This window comes from Lacerta agilis, chromosome 4 (genome assembly GCF_009819535.1).
Source record: "Lacerta agilis isolate rLacAgi1 chromosome 4, rLacAgi1.pri, whole genome shotgun sequence".
Lineage (NCBI taxonomy): Eukaryota > Metazoa > Chordata > Lepidosauria > Squamata > Lacertidae > Lacerta > Lacerta agilis.
In genome coordinates, this window is record NC_046315.1 from 52,378,771 (window position 1) to 52,392,673 (window position 13,903).

General features: G+C 42.5%; 1 protein-coding gene across 7 annotated transcripts in view; it reads right to left on the reverse strand.

Annotated features, from left to right (window-relative positions):
- The window catches only part of ERG (ETS transcription factor ERG), a 110,991-nt gene extending 97,478 nt beyond the window's left edge, over window positions 1-13,513 (reverse strand). For 5 of the 7 annotated variants that reach the window (XM_033147032.1, XM_033147031.1, XM_033147029.1 and 2 more), the window contains exon 1: window positions 12,138-12,233. The gene's annotated coding sequence lies outside the window, so the exon portion shown is untranslated. Of the gene's footprint in view, window positions 1-12,137; window positions 12,234-13,418 lie in introns of those variants that run through there. The other 2 variants (XM_033147025.1, XM_033147026.1) reach the window with 2 other exon arrangements.
- Between the last annotated feature and the right edge of the window lie 390 nt (window positions 13,514-13,903).

Below are 13,903 nucleotides of genomic sequence, written 5' to 3' on the forward strand. Positions count from 1 at the left end.
TAGAGGATAACAAGAGTCCCGCCCACCCCATGTCACACTAAATTTTCAGCAGTGGGAAAGAACTGCATGCTGGGATACCACTCCAAATGTCATCATGTGAGCAGTGATGGTGTGATAATGCAAACTGCAGAAAAATTACAGCACAAAACTCCCACAATTTTCTGAGTTAATGGGGCTGCAAGTGGATTTTTTCTGGAAACAACCAACATGGAAATGAGTACTAAACTTCCACTAGATTTCCAGAAGTGGCTGTTATGTCCTGTGAAAGATCACATAAGATACAAAAAATTAATAGGTAAGGAAACATCAAGAAGACAGGATAAAGTGCTGTCTGAATGCAGCCTGGATCAGTGTTTTCATTGAGCTATCTACCTGCAGAGAAGAAATCCACCCAAAGTGGAATTTTCTGGTCTGCGTTAGAAAGAATTGTTAGAAATTCCTAAGCACTGACACCAAATGCAGGTGCCTCCTTACCAGTCCTTCAAGGCCAGTGCCAGTGCTAACGAAGACCTGTGATGGAAGGGAGTGTTTGCTCCTTCAAGATGGGAGAGGTGTTGATGTCTCGAAGGTTCCTTTAATCAAGCATCATGATTGGTTACATCAAGTCATGGGAGCCATTTCCTCAAAGTTTGTGCATATGGATTCTGTCTCTGCACTTCCCAATTAATGCTAAAATTAGACCAAGTCACTGCATATTTTCAGTTTCATATCATGGCCACTGTATACTCTTCTTTTCCATATGGGGCATGGAATGCAGATGGAATTTGGTGAACAATTCCAAATCTAACTACTGTTGCCTTACTACTGCAGGTTGCCCAAAATAGATACAAAGGAAATATTATTTTTGTCAAGAGTACTCAAATTGATTCCCCCCACCCCAAATTGGTCTCTTTTGCACAACTTGTGTCAAACTTTGAAAATAAAATGCTCAGATCCTGCAAAGTTTCCCCCCTCCGTTTTACTAAGTTTTCCAAGAAAAGTGCCTGAGCAAATATGCTATTTTAGTAAGAGTTTAAAAGGCCATTATGGTCAGAAAAATGACTGTGTAAAAATGGCACCTTTTTTACTTCACCACTCTATTCACTGCAAGTATTCTGAGTCATGTCTGCTTATTTTAGTGCTCAAAATAGGTCTTTATTACTTTTCATTCCTTTTTAGCCCTGCAGTACCAAAACAGGAGAGAGAGAGAGCTGGATTGACTCCATTCAGTCGAATGCATCATCAAGAGACTTGTTAGCTAAGTTGCTGTTGCAAAACCTTTACTCCCGGTGATGCTCCATGAGCCAAAAAGCACACAACTTGGCATTTGATTCCCAGTTTGCGTTTGCAAGGCAGCTAACTAAATAAATCACCCTTTTATGAGAGAGAGCTGGACAAAAAATTTATTACAGGGAAATCACTAAGAGACACCTACTCCATGTATCACACCTCAGAAAGCAGGATATATTCTTTGCATTTCTGTTATCTTTTAGGTCTCACTTTATTCATTTGGTCTTCCCCCCCCCCCCGTACCTAAAGCTATCTGTACCTATATCCATACATATAATAGTTTGTTTCTATTTTATACAGTTACATTTGCAAGGCAGCATAACATCAATATTAAAAATATGTGTAAAAGCTAAATAAAACAATATAATCAGCAGCAGTAAAACAAGTGAGCCTGAATAAGGCCACAAAGTCATCTGCTATTACAAATTCTCTGCAAAATAGCAGGATTTTTACATACAGTGGTAGGTATGCAACTAAGTTTTACTCAAAGCAGACAAACTGAAATGAATGAACATGACTATGTTAGATCCATTAATTTTAAAAGGTCTACTTTGAGTAAAACTTAGCTGAATACCACCATACACACACACACACACACACACACACACTTTCGTCAACCTCATGATTTTCATGAAGTGGGCTTCTGCCTTCAAGAACTTGTGTTGTAATAAACTACTTAGATCATCCAAGTTGAACTTGTGGCATGTTGGCTGTGCTTCCTGCATAAGTGTGCCTATTTCTCTTTTTTTATTATTAAAATAGGGCTGTTTCCCCCCATAATTTTTGCCTACTATTGTTCTTCATTTTACCAGTGGTAGCATAGTAAAACTATATTGGCCACATAAGCAACTGGCTCAGTGGTGTTTGAAACACACAAAATGGCAGGTGAATGATGCTCAGTTATTTATCGGTCATAGCACTGGCCCATCACTTAACCCGCTGTGGTATTTCACAAGATATATTTCACAAAGGTCTGAATGGTGGCAATGCACTATGCATACTGCCTCTACTGAAAAATTAAATGCATTTGCTGCATTAGATAAAATGGTAAGTCTCTAAATACTTCAAAATAAAAACTAGTATTACTAAGCAATATCTGCTAGTGTATATTGTGTATAGTCAAGTCACTTCAATTTCCATTTTATTTGCCAATGCTGGTTAAGAAAGGAACATGGGCTCTGCTGAGGGGATACTCAGCTGGTGCACAAGGCTAAATGACCACAACAACATCACTGTATTTATTTCCTTATGTGAGGAAAATGCTCCACAGAATCTCATGAGTAATAATACAACCTCCCATACTGAAGACTTATACTGAAGATACAACACTGTGGGCAGGATTCCTGTAGTGCAGGCGGTTGAACTAGATAACCATTGGGATCAATTTCAGCTGTACAATTCTATCATTTTTTGAAACAAGGACTCATTACACAGGACACCTTGCATTCAAATGCACATCACTATGTGAATATCCAGGTGCACATCCAAATCCAGCCTGCAGATTCAATCTAGCAAGGGAATCCCAAACTTGGAAGCTACTTCTGCTACTTCTGCTACTTTGTCCCTTGCTGAAGAAAGACAGGATGAATGTGCATAAAAGAGCTATTGCCTTCATTAAAAAACAAACAAACATTGTAGTGGTTCTCCTTTATCTGATTTTGAACTCAAGAATTAAGTTTTTTGAACCAACCATATGAAACCCTGAAAAATAAACTAGAGGCACAGCTCTGACCACAGTCTAGGGCTGTGCACCGTGCAGTCCCACCACTGGTGTGGAAAACAGCGTACCCACAACATTTGCCACAATCCATATCTGTCCTATATCTACCCTGTCGTTTCTTAGGAAATACTGTCTATTATTACATTTTCCCCAATAACAGCATCAATCTGATTTGAGAAATAGGTACCGCTCTGGCAGGAAGGTAAACAGTGTTTCCGTGCGCTGTTCTGGTTAGCCAGAAGTGGCTTAGTCATGCTGGCCACATGAGCCGGAAGCTGTATGCCAGCTCCCCTGGCCAGTAAAGTGAGATGAGTGCCGCAACTCCAGAGTCGTCCACGACTGGACCTAACGGTCAGGGGTCCCTTTACCTTTACCTTTACACACAGCCACAAATAAGAAATAAGCCCTTTTAAGAAAGCATGCCATTATTTTAAGTTTAGTTGCTTCAGATTTTGAAACTGCTCTGTACATTGCAGCACCAATGCAGCACCAGCGGTTTTTGCTGGTGCAATGGATCTTCCAATTTCTCTTTCCCCTCCCCTGCCCGCGCAACACACACACACATTTGTCTCGAAACAAAATATAAAAAATCCTTCCAGTAGCACCTTAAAGACCAACTAAGTTTGTCCTTTGTATGAGCTTTCGTGTGCATGCACACTTCTTCAGATACACTGAAAGAGAAGTCACCAGACACTTATATATAGTGAGAGGGTGGGGAGGGGTATTACTCAGAAGGGTGGTGGGAATGGGTCATTGGCTGATAGGTGAACCGCCCTGAAACCTCCGTGTATAGGGTGGTATATAAATTCAATAAATAATAATAACAACAACATACACAAGCAAGCACTCACTCACTCAGCTCTGGAGCATCCCTCAACTCTCAAGAACTGATTTTGAGGGCATAGAGGGACTGAAGGGAACAGAACAGGAAGACCTTTGATCGGGTGCTTCGAAATTCCAGCATTTGATACAGCCCTTTGGGTCACAAGACCTGACCAGTACATATGCAGTACCCTGCAATCCTGAATAACATTTGTACTATAGAGAACTGTCCCATTCATAAACCTTTAAACCAAAAGTTTGTATCTATTATGAGTTCAACAAAAGTGCCTTATAAGTTGCTATTTCCTAAAGATCAGGACAAGAAATTATTGACAGTAGCACCACAGCTTCACTCCAACTGTCCATTGCTGTCCTTCAAGCATTGCTGACCTTCCAAAGATTATTCTATTCAAGCAAGCCATGGGTTGCAGCTATCTATTTTCAGGAACACTTAAAAGAAACAAATTAATATTCAGCACATGTGCTTATCGTCTCCCCAAAACTTAAAAAAATAAAGAAATCCTTGTGTTTTTTTCTGAAGGGTCTAAACATCTGATCTAGTTTGACCAAGATTTTCTGCTATCAAACCCATGTTCAGGCTCTGCCCTACAAGGTTTTATCTTTGTTCTGCCCCCAGTTTTTTTTTTAAAAGAAAATTCTGGCAACTCTTTTAAATGGTTTTAAATGTAACTGTTGTTTATTTTATAATATTCTGGAAACTGCTCTGGGATCGCTATAAGGGCAGGTCTACAAATATAATTATTTATTTAATAATAGATGGTATGTGGAACAACTATTTTTTTAAAAAAATAATAATGGGTTAGCTGTGTTCCATCCAGATCCATATAATCCAGATTTAAATGTACCTATTTCTAATGGCCAGATACATTGAGATGCAGAGCATCTAAAAGTGTTGGGGCAGACTGAAAGATATGTGGCTGATGAAGCCTACAAGTGCTTGATTAATCATAAGCCTGACCTGAAGAAGCCAGTTCTAATGTGCAGGCATAGGCATTCAAAATGTTATTGAAATATCTGGGGGGTCTATCACCTGCATCAGTGTTCCATGGTTTGTCTTTCAGCAATGCAATTCTATGTATACTTGCTCAGAAGTAGGTCCTGCTGTGTTCAATGGGGCTCACTCCCTATTAAATGCATTTTGGATTGCAGTCTTTAGTTGTAGTGCTAAAACTGCAAGTACACAAGTAATGTACAGGTGCAATAATTTCCTTCCACAAAGAGTATCTCATAAATCTGAAGGAACCCACTTATATGCATCATATAAAATAAAGAGTTCAGTTTTGTACAACAGAACTAGCAAGGCTGCTACCCTGGAAGCCCTTTTAAAAGAGTGTGTTGGAGTTTGTCACCACCCCTCAGTCCACCCCCCCCACAACCCCCCCACAGCAGTTCCTTGGCCTGTGTCAAAGGACACTTCTGAAGCTCCCAGAGTTTTCAGGACCAGTTTGTTAGGTGCCACAGGGGGCGGAGGGTGTGCTGTCAGAAAGAACAAACTCAAAAGCCCTGTTGTGAATGCAGAGCTCAATGCCTGGTGCTCTGGATCAGGACCATAAGCTTGAGGGATTTTCTTCTTCTTGGAGTCAAGTTATGCTGAGAAAGAGATCTATCTGATACAAGCAGAATTCAAATGCAACATATTTCCAGTAACAAATCTCCACTTAAAAAAAGAAGAAAAACACTGACACAGAAAATGTGGTAATAATATAAGGCTGTTTTCCCTTTTTGGGGGGAGGGGGGACCCTTTAGGGCACAATCCCAAACAGAGGAAATTCCACTGGAATTAAGGGGGGGGGGTTGCCTTCATTCAGATATGGTATGGGGCCCAAACCTTTGGCAAAGTCGCTCATGTTTATTCTAGATCAAGTATCTTTTTAGTTCTCCAGTCAATGTGAAAAATGCCAGACCCAAGGGGATATTTTATTTTATTTTTCATTATAAGTACACATTTGTGACAATTGGCTCTCAGAACAAACTTGAGTTCAGGGATGAAAACACCCCCTGGCTTTCATTGTTAAATTACTATTTCTTGTATTCAATCAAACTTTCCAGATTATACACGTGCATACCACTATAAAAGTATAAATAGAAGAAGTTAAAATGCAGCTCACAACAAATACATCCAGAACACCCTATTTAGATATATACCCTTTCATTTCCCCACCCCCACCCAATTCCCTACTTTTTAACTTGCATGTATATTTAGCCAAGTAATTTTAGGCTGCCAACACTATACCTACAATAGTCTTACTATGCTACCAGTAACATATTAAATTTTGTCCTATTCTGCCTTTTCACAGAATGCCAAATGAAATATGAGTTCATGGGCAGCATACAAAGAGAACTTCTAAGGAGTTTTTGATGTGCATCACTGAATGCTCTGCCTTTCTTAGGTGTCTAGAATTGGAGCTACAGTAGGATAGGGTCACCAGAGTGGCTCTGCACCCAGTATAATTTCCTTGATATAAAGGTAAACCACAGAATAAATTATCATAGAATTAAAGCATCACTGAATGAACTCCCAAGTTATGGACAGATATCTTTATACTACATGGTAGGAATATCCTGCTGTTTTATTTTATGGACGCTAAAATCTCTTTGAATTAAGCAGATGTGAAGAATTCCATAAACTCCATGGTATAAAAATCTACACGGTGGAACTAAACCATTGAAGTCAATGAGGCATATACTAAAGGATTAGGAGGAAGCTGGATTTGGCCTATTGTGTCCAATATTGCAGATAATGCCATATATGTAATTTCCAAAACAAGAAAGCCACCTGAATGTCCAGACTGCTGCATGGTCAAGGTTTCTGTCCGTTAACTTAGACCTACTACACAGACCCAAGAAGGTTGGAGGTGCTACTCTACAGTCTGAGGATCACAATATGATGGAGCAAGGTTCGTCCTAATCTGCATTTATTCTTCATTATTAGGGAATTGTGCATATATGCTTATATGAAAGCATTTCTGAAAGATGATCAATAACCATTAATTTTGTCATGCAAATAACAAAAGGAGATCAACAGCACTGACTAAAATACCCTTTCCCCCCTTCATACTGATGATGCAAAATTTATCCGATGAAAACTTTCAGCAACAAATGTGCTTCTGCTGCTGCTGTCAGATTTGTGGCAGCATGAATAACTTTCCCCAGTTGCTGCTGGATGGTAGCTACTATTATTTTCCAAGGTGGAAGCTGGCAGCCAGCAGCTACCACTAAGAAGAGCTATTGCTGCCATTGCCTGTAAGACCCACATTTTGTCCCCCTTTAAAACCTCTGAAATCTCTCCCTCCCCCTTTGCATTCCATGACCAGGACAACAAAATCGGGGTGGGGGTGGGCGTGCACTCAGCAAAACTCTTGTTTTCTTTTGCATTTTGGGAGTATAGTTTTTTAAAGTAGGGTTAGCATTGTAGCCGTTGACTGGTCAATTGGAAATACAGTATTGGACAACCATCAAATACTGTACAACTCACAAGAATGCTACTGTGTAGAATCTACACCATAGGTGGAAGCTAACTTCCACAATGGCATTATCCTTCAGTAAAGGCAACAATGAAGGCAGCTTATACCCAAGTCCTGCTACAACAAGGTGCAAGGTTAAAAAGGTAAAGGGACCCCTGACCATCAGGTCCAGTCGTGTCCGACTCTGGGGTTGCGGCGCTCATCTCGCTCTATAGGCCGAGGGAGCCGGTGTTTGTCCGCAGACAGCTTCCGGGTCATGTGGCCAGCATGACTAAGCTGCTTCTGGCGAACCAGGGCAGCGCACGGAAACACCGTTTACCTTCCCGCTGGAGCGGTCCCTATTTATCTACTTGCACTTTGACGTGCTTTCGAACTGCTAGGTGGGCAGGAGCTGGGACCGAGCAACGGGAGCTCACCCCGTGGCAGGGATTCGAACCGCTGACCTTCTGATCAGCAAACCCTAGGCTCTGTGGTTTAACCCACAGCGCCACCTGGGTCAGAAATGTTTCTTCCATTGCCTAAATGAGGGGTGGGAGAGCTGTGGATTTGCAGTTGTTGGTGGTCTACAGTGCCCATCATCATCCCTGAACATTGGCCACAGAAGTTGGAATCTAACAACATATGGAGGGAGGCACAAGTTCCCCCCATCCCTGGGCTACCCGAAAGGCATCTCCAGAAAGGAACACAAAAAGTCATCATTGGCAAACATCACTGTCTAAAGAACAAAATTCCAGACCAAGTTCTAAACCTTAATTAGCCATAAAACTCATTAGGTGAAATTGGACTAGTCACAAACTCTCAGCCTAATAACCCTCACAGGGTCATTGTGGGGTGGGTGATGTATGCCACCCTGAGGGGGTTGAAGGAAGAGCAGAATAAATTTATAATAAAATACATAATTCACTTCAACTTTTTCAAATCAATGTAACAGTAGTAGCTATCTAATTTGCTTTCTGTAATCTGTGCATGTAGAAAACCTGTTGATTATTTTCTTTGTAACTCTCATAACACAAATACGTGACCATTATTTCACCAGATTTGACCAGGTGACCAAATCTTTATTGACTGGTCAAGTGCAGAACCCTATTTTAAATTTTAAAAATTAATTATAGCTTTTGTCGACTGCCTCATCTACTGTATATTTTCCAGATTTCTAATTCAAACCAGTTAGGCTACAAATGTAGATTACCGGTACTTGAAAAAATAAGGTGCTATCAATACATTATTTATATATACACGCTTCTACAGAAAGAGAATACTCTCAGTCAACTCAATTAATGATGTAAACATATTGCATTTCTTTTTCAAGATGCATTCAGAATGTCAACAAATTTAGGCTGCTATCCGAAACCAGTTTACCCAAGAGTAAGTCCCATTGAATTTTAGCAGGACTTCACTTCTGAACAGACATGCTTGGGTTTGGGTTGTAAGACTGCAATCCTATGCAGTACTTCTTCTGGGTAGACATGTACAATAGGACATATATAGGACTGTGGTGTGAGTGTTACTTTTTATCAGTTAAAATACAGTACTACGGTAAAAAAAAAAACTTTAACTGTGGCAAGTTTTCAATTGACTGGTAAAGGATACGCACAGATTTCATAGAACAATGTCATAAGCACGATCATAGGAGATCACTCTGATTAAAATGAAGCTAGTAAGAAGCAAAGTTTGAATGTGCATTTATTTATTTATTTATTTATCATACTGATTATTATTTTCCACTGCTAAGATAAAGTAACATATTTCCAAAAACAATATTAATGGCAAACTTTGTGTCTATATGTATTTTGCTTTTATAACATGTCACTGCTATGCACTTATATTTAACCATTAAAAAAAAAAAAACACAAACTCTGCTCAAAGTGTTTCAACACAGGAAAGAACTGAAATCCTGCTAAAGATATATAAAGAAATATATTAAGGTCCAAAATGATTAAATAAGACAGCAAAAAATAACAAAACTGAGTACCTTGCAAAACAGCAAAATTCTCAGATAAATAGCTAATTACGTATAAAACTAACCATGACAGATCATTCATACAGTTCTTGCAGTACTATGGGATTTGTTTGAATTTGGGGAGCAGATCTGACAAAGTAGAAGAGCTATTCAACGTTGTAATCTATAAAATACTATTTGAACTTTTCCTCCATTCAATGAATCCTTCATAAGTATATTTTCCCACACTGAGTTTAAATAAAGTGACCCAAACAATGCTAGCTTGCTGCCCATTACTGCCTATTATGACAATAAAAGAATTGTCATGATTTAAAGTATTAGCTAGTTAGTAACAGCTATATTCATTTCTTTTAAACTGTCCTTCTTTAAATGCACAAAGATGTCCCAAAAAAAATCTTTGTATCATGTCGTGCCAATGATAAGATGGCTTTTATTTGTAAAGCAAAACATAAATGTACCTAAGTTAATAACAGTATATTCACAAACCAGGTAAAAACATATTAATGGAGTTTAGGGTTGGTTCTTTATCTGAACTCAAAGCGCTCTTTGTCTGTTGCTTCAAACAAACCATAGATGTGTGCTTATAGGGTTAAAACTCAGGAATGTGACAGTTCTCCATGTGCAGTCTATAGACCTAACTGTTCCACTTTCCCTGGTGGGGCTCCAAACTACATGAAAACAATGCAGCACACAAACTACTATTCCGACACTGAAGGTTTTGTTAACTCCACAGAATGCTATTTAAACCAGAATTATTATTTTTTCATTTTAAACACAGCAATTACAGTACAGGTACTTGGGATTCCTAGTGAATACAATCATGAATAGGGAGAAGTCTTTGCTTATTTTACCACATACTGAGAGCATCTGATAAAATGATTTATATTTACTTGACAATCGCCTGATCACAGAAATTAATTTCCTGTATCTGAGTGTGCCATTTGTGAAACCAAATCTGAGACTTTTACCAAACCCAAATCTAACCCTTATTCATTATATTACTTCAAACACTTAAAAGCTGGAGAACAAAACTAAGAGTCTTTTTTACCTTGGACTGGGGGTTATGAAGATTTTTTAAAAGGCACCATTGTATCAGTTAATTGAATGATGTCGTAGTTACCTACGAAGTGTGTGTGCATGTATGCGATTATGTAGTACAATATGAAAGATGCAGAAGGGGAGTAAGAGTGGCGGTGGGTCTGAAATGAAATGACTGAAATGAATGAATTTAAATGTAAATGATTAATTTGACTCATTCAGACCTAAGTGACAAAAGATCCTGACTGAATAGTTTCAAATGCAGCAGCCATTCTGAAAATAAAATAAGCAAAATGTAGAACTGGAAAAAATAAAAATAAAATACTGTTTTAAGAACTGAGGCAAGTAAATGTAAGCACCCACAAAACCATATAGCATTCTCCACTTTAGCATCAAATAAGCTTTTAAGAATTAGTTTAGAAGAAGGTACAGCCAAGTCAAGAAAAAATTTATGGCTAAGGGAAAAGGGGGTGAGGTTGGGGCACAGAGGGAACTAATAAGAAAAACCAGGTAGTAACTTCAAAAGTGCAGGATGTTCTTTAGCACTTCACATGTGGCAAAATGAATGTGTAAACTGTGTGTTTTTCACAGCTGCCTTGGATGTTGCCCAAACATGTGTACAGCTTAACTACATTCAGATGAATTTTTAAAAGAAAAGTATGACTTCTGCAGGTAATTTTTAAGAAGTACTTCAGCAAGTGGCACTACCAAGAGAGAAGGGGCAGAGGAGAAGGTGTGGTTAAAAAAAAAACCATGTGGTCATGCTTAATAATCTTGTCCTACAGAAGAAGAGCACAAGCCATCCAAGTATGTACTCAGAGGCAGCTAGCAACTGCTTTTAGGATTCAGCACAGTAGCACACACAAAAAGTATTGTCTCCTTCTACACTTCTTGAGCTGTGGGACCACCAGCACCTTCTGCCAGATCACAATGCTTCCCTAGTCCTGTTCTTTCCTTCTCTTGCCCCAGAGCCTGCCTCTTCGCTTTGGGTCCTGCATCTAGGGCAAGAGCTACACACACACACACACACACACACACACACACACACACACACAGCATCCTGAAAGATGCCTTGCTTTATTCGGAATTCAGTATTCCAGAAAATCTCTGGAGGCCAAAAGCAGGTCCCTACTACACTGCATTGGGGCTGAGCTCCAGGCCCTCCTTTCAGATGCACCTGAGGAAGGGGATTGCAGGGCACAACCCCATTCAGAATCGTGCTAGGACTTTAAGAAGCCACAAAACTGTCCTGGTTCTTTTCAGTGCTAATACAGTCTGAAGAAATAAGAGTCCGGGGTACCTCTGAGCATGTGCAGAGCTCCTCTCCCTTCCCCCTCCTCAAATAAAGACAAACCCTCCGAATCATCGGGAAAGGTCCAAGCAGGAACCCAGCCAACCAGCCAAAAATCGTAGATTTGGAAGGGACCACGAGGGTCATCTGCCTGCAATGCAGCAGCAGGAATCCTTTTTGCTCAACGTGGGGCTAGAACCCACGACCCCGAGATTAAGAGTCTCACGCTCTACCGACGGAGCTTTCCCAGATTGACTTCTCCGCCCCTCGAAGACAGTCTCGGCCGTCGAAGCGCTCCAGCCACCTCCAGCCTGGGCGCTCCGAGGCTGGACTGGGTCTGCGGGGCGTCCGAGGTGCCCGCTGAGCTTCTTCCTTCCCCCCATTGCGGAGGAAGCGCGCCCAGAAGTTGCCCGCCGAGCGCAGCCACCCTCACCCAACCCCCCTCCCTCACACTTCACTTTGCCGCCCAGACACGAGAGCCTCGCGCAGGCGCCCGCTCCCTCCCTCCCTCTCTCCCGCCACCTACCTACGGGCACACGGTAAAGAACTTACCTCCCGCCCTGAAGCGGAGGGAGCGCGCCCGCAACAACAGCGTCCGGCACCGGGACTGGCGGGAAAGAAAAGCTGACGGAGGAGTTGGGGAAGTCCCGTCCCCCCTCACAAGACGTCTCCCCCCCCCCCTCACCACTCCGCCCGGCCGCGCTGACTCGCGACAGGGCTCAGCCCCGTGTGACGGCTCCGGCCTTCGAGAGCCGCCGGCAGCCTCCAATCATGGCTCGGCGAGCGTCCCCCCCCCCCGCACCCCGCTCGAGCGCCGCGGTCCGACTGATCCCCTCAGCAAGGGCGGCCCGTCAGGCCTCCTGAGGCAGAAGCTGCAGAAGTGAGCGCGCCACACGCGCAAGGCGGCGGCGGCGCCTGTGTTGACTTAGCGTAGGCTGCGTGAGGGCTGCGCGAGCCGGCGGCTCCCTCCACATCCACGGCCGGACTCGGGCCATGGGCTCCGGTGGGAGGTGGCTTGCCGCGCGCCCGCCAGCGGCGAGGGGCTCTCGGTCCCCCCCACCATTCCTGTGGCGAGAGGGGAAGGGGATCCTTGGCTCGCACGTGGGAGCGGAGGCGGCTGAGGGAAGAGCGCGCTCGGCACACGGCGCCACGGGGGGAAGGTGCGCGTGGCCCAGTTCGCGTTAGGCCGCCCATGCCAGGAAGATCGCTTCAGAAACAAAAGCACGCACCCTCTCAGAGATCGCTCCATAGCCAGCTATCCAATGTTATTTCTTTTAAAGCTCCGTCGGTGGGAAGGACAGACCGACGTGACTGGAAGAGAGAAGGCTTCGGATGGAAAGGCGAGCGGGGAAAGCGCAACTTTTCAAGAGTTTGAAGAACTTTCTCCCTGCCTCGCCACGGACCTAGGGTTTTTTGTTTGTTTTTGGGTTGTTTGTTTGTTTTTGCTACAGAGCTCTGGGCAGGAGCTGTATAGATTTTAAATATTCTAGGCAAAAGATGCCCGGGCACTGTTTGGTGCTGAGCGATGCTCCCTTCAAGAGGGAGCGAGCGCTCTTGGGGTTTACTTCTGAGTAAACGTGCTAAGGAAGATCCAGCTGGAGGAGGGTTTTCAAACACGACCCGGCCGGATCCTAGATAGAAAACGACTCCGGAGCGACGACCTGAGGTTTAGAAAAGAGCTCGGCGTGGGTTCAACGCAGGCTAGGGAAACGCAGCGCGCCGAGAAAGCTCCAGTTGTAAACAACCAAGTGCGCCAATCGTGCCTTGTGAGAACGTCTGGGATCGGTCCGATTAGTACTAGGGAAAGAAAAGCCATGCAGGCTGCCTTCTTACCGTGATGCCTCTTCTCCCACGATCGTTGCCATCGCATTTCCCTTTTCAGGACCGTTTTCGTCACCAAACCCCATTCATCTGTTGCTTCTCCTGGGCTGAAGCCCTGAAAGCTACCTTCCTTCTTTTTTTCTCTTTTTTTCCTCCCCCTCCTTCTGCTCTGAATCCCAGCTACGAATCCCAGCTGACAGTCCAGGCAGACGCGAGGGCGAGCAGGCAAAGAAGAAACTCGAGTACTCTCTTAATTAAAAAACGAGCGGCTAAAAGTGTCTTGGGCTCTCTTAAAAAATAAAAAATAAATAAAAAAGCAGAGTTACATAATGTATTAATTGGTTGCTATTAACGCACTTTTATTGAGCATAGCACACAGAAGTCTGATTGTGAGCGAGGAGTGTTTTCAATGAAAGTGGAGTTATTTTAGCTGCAGACATGTTTACATTTCTGTGGTTTAGTCTATAACTTTCTCTTTTTCTTGCTTCAGAATTCTG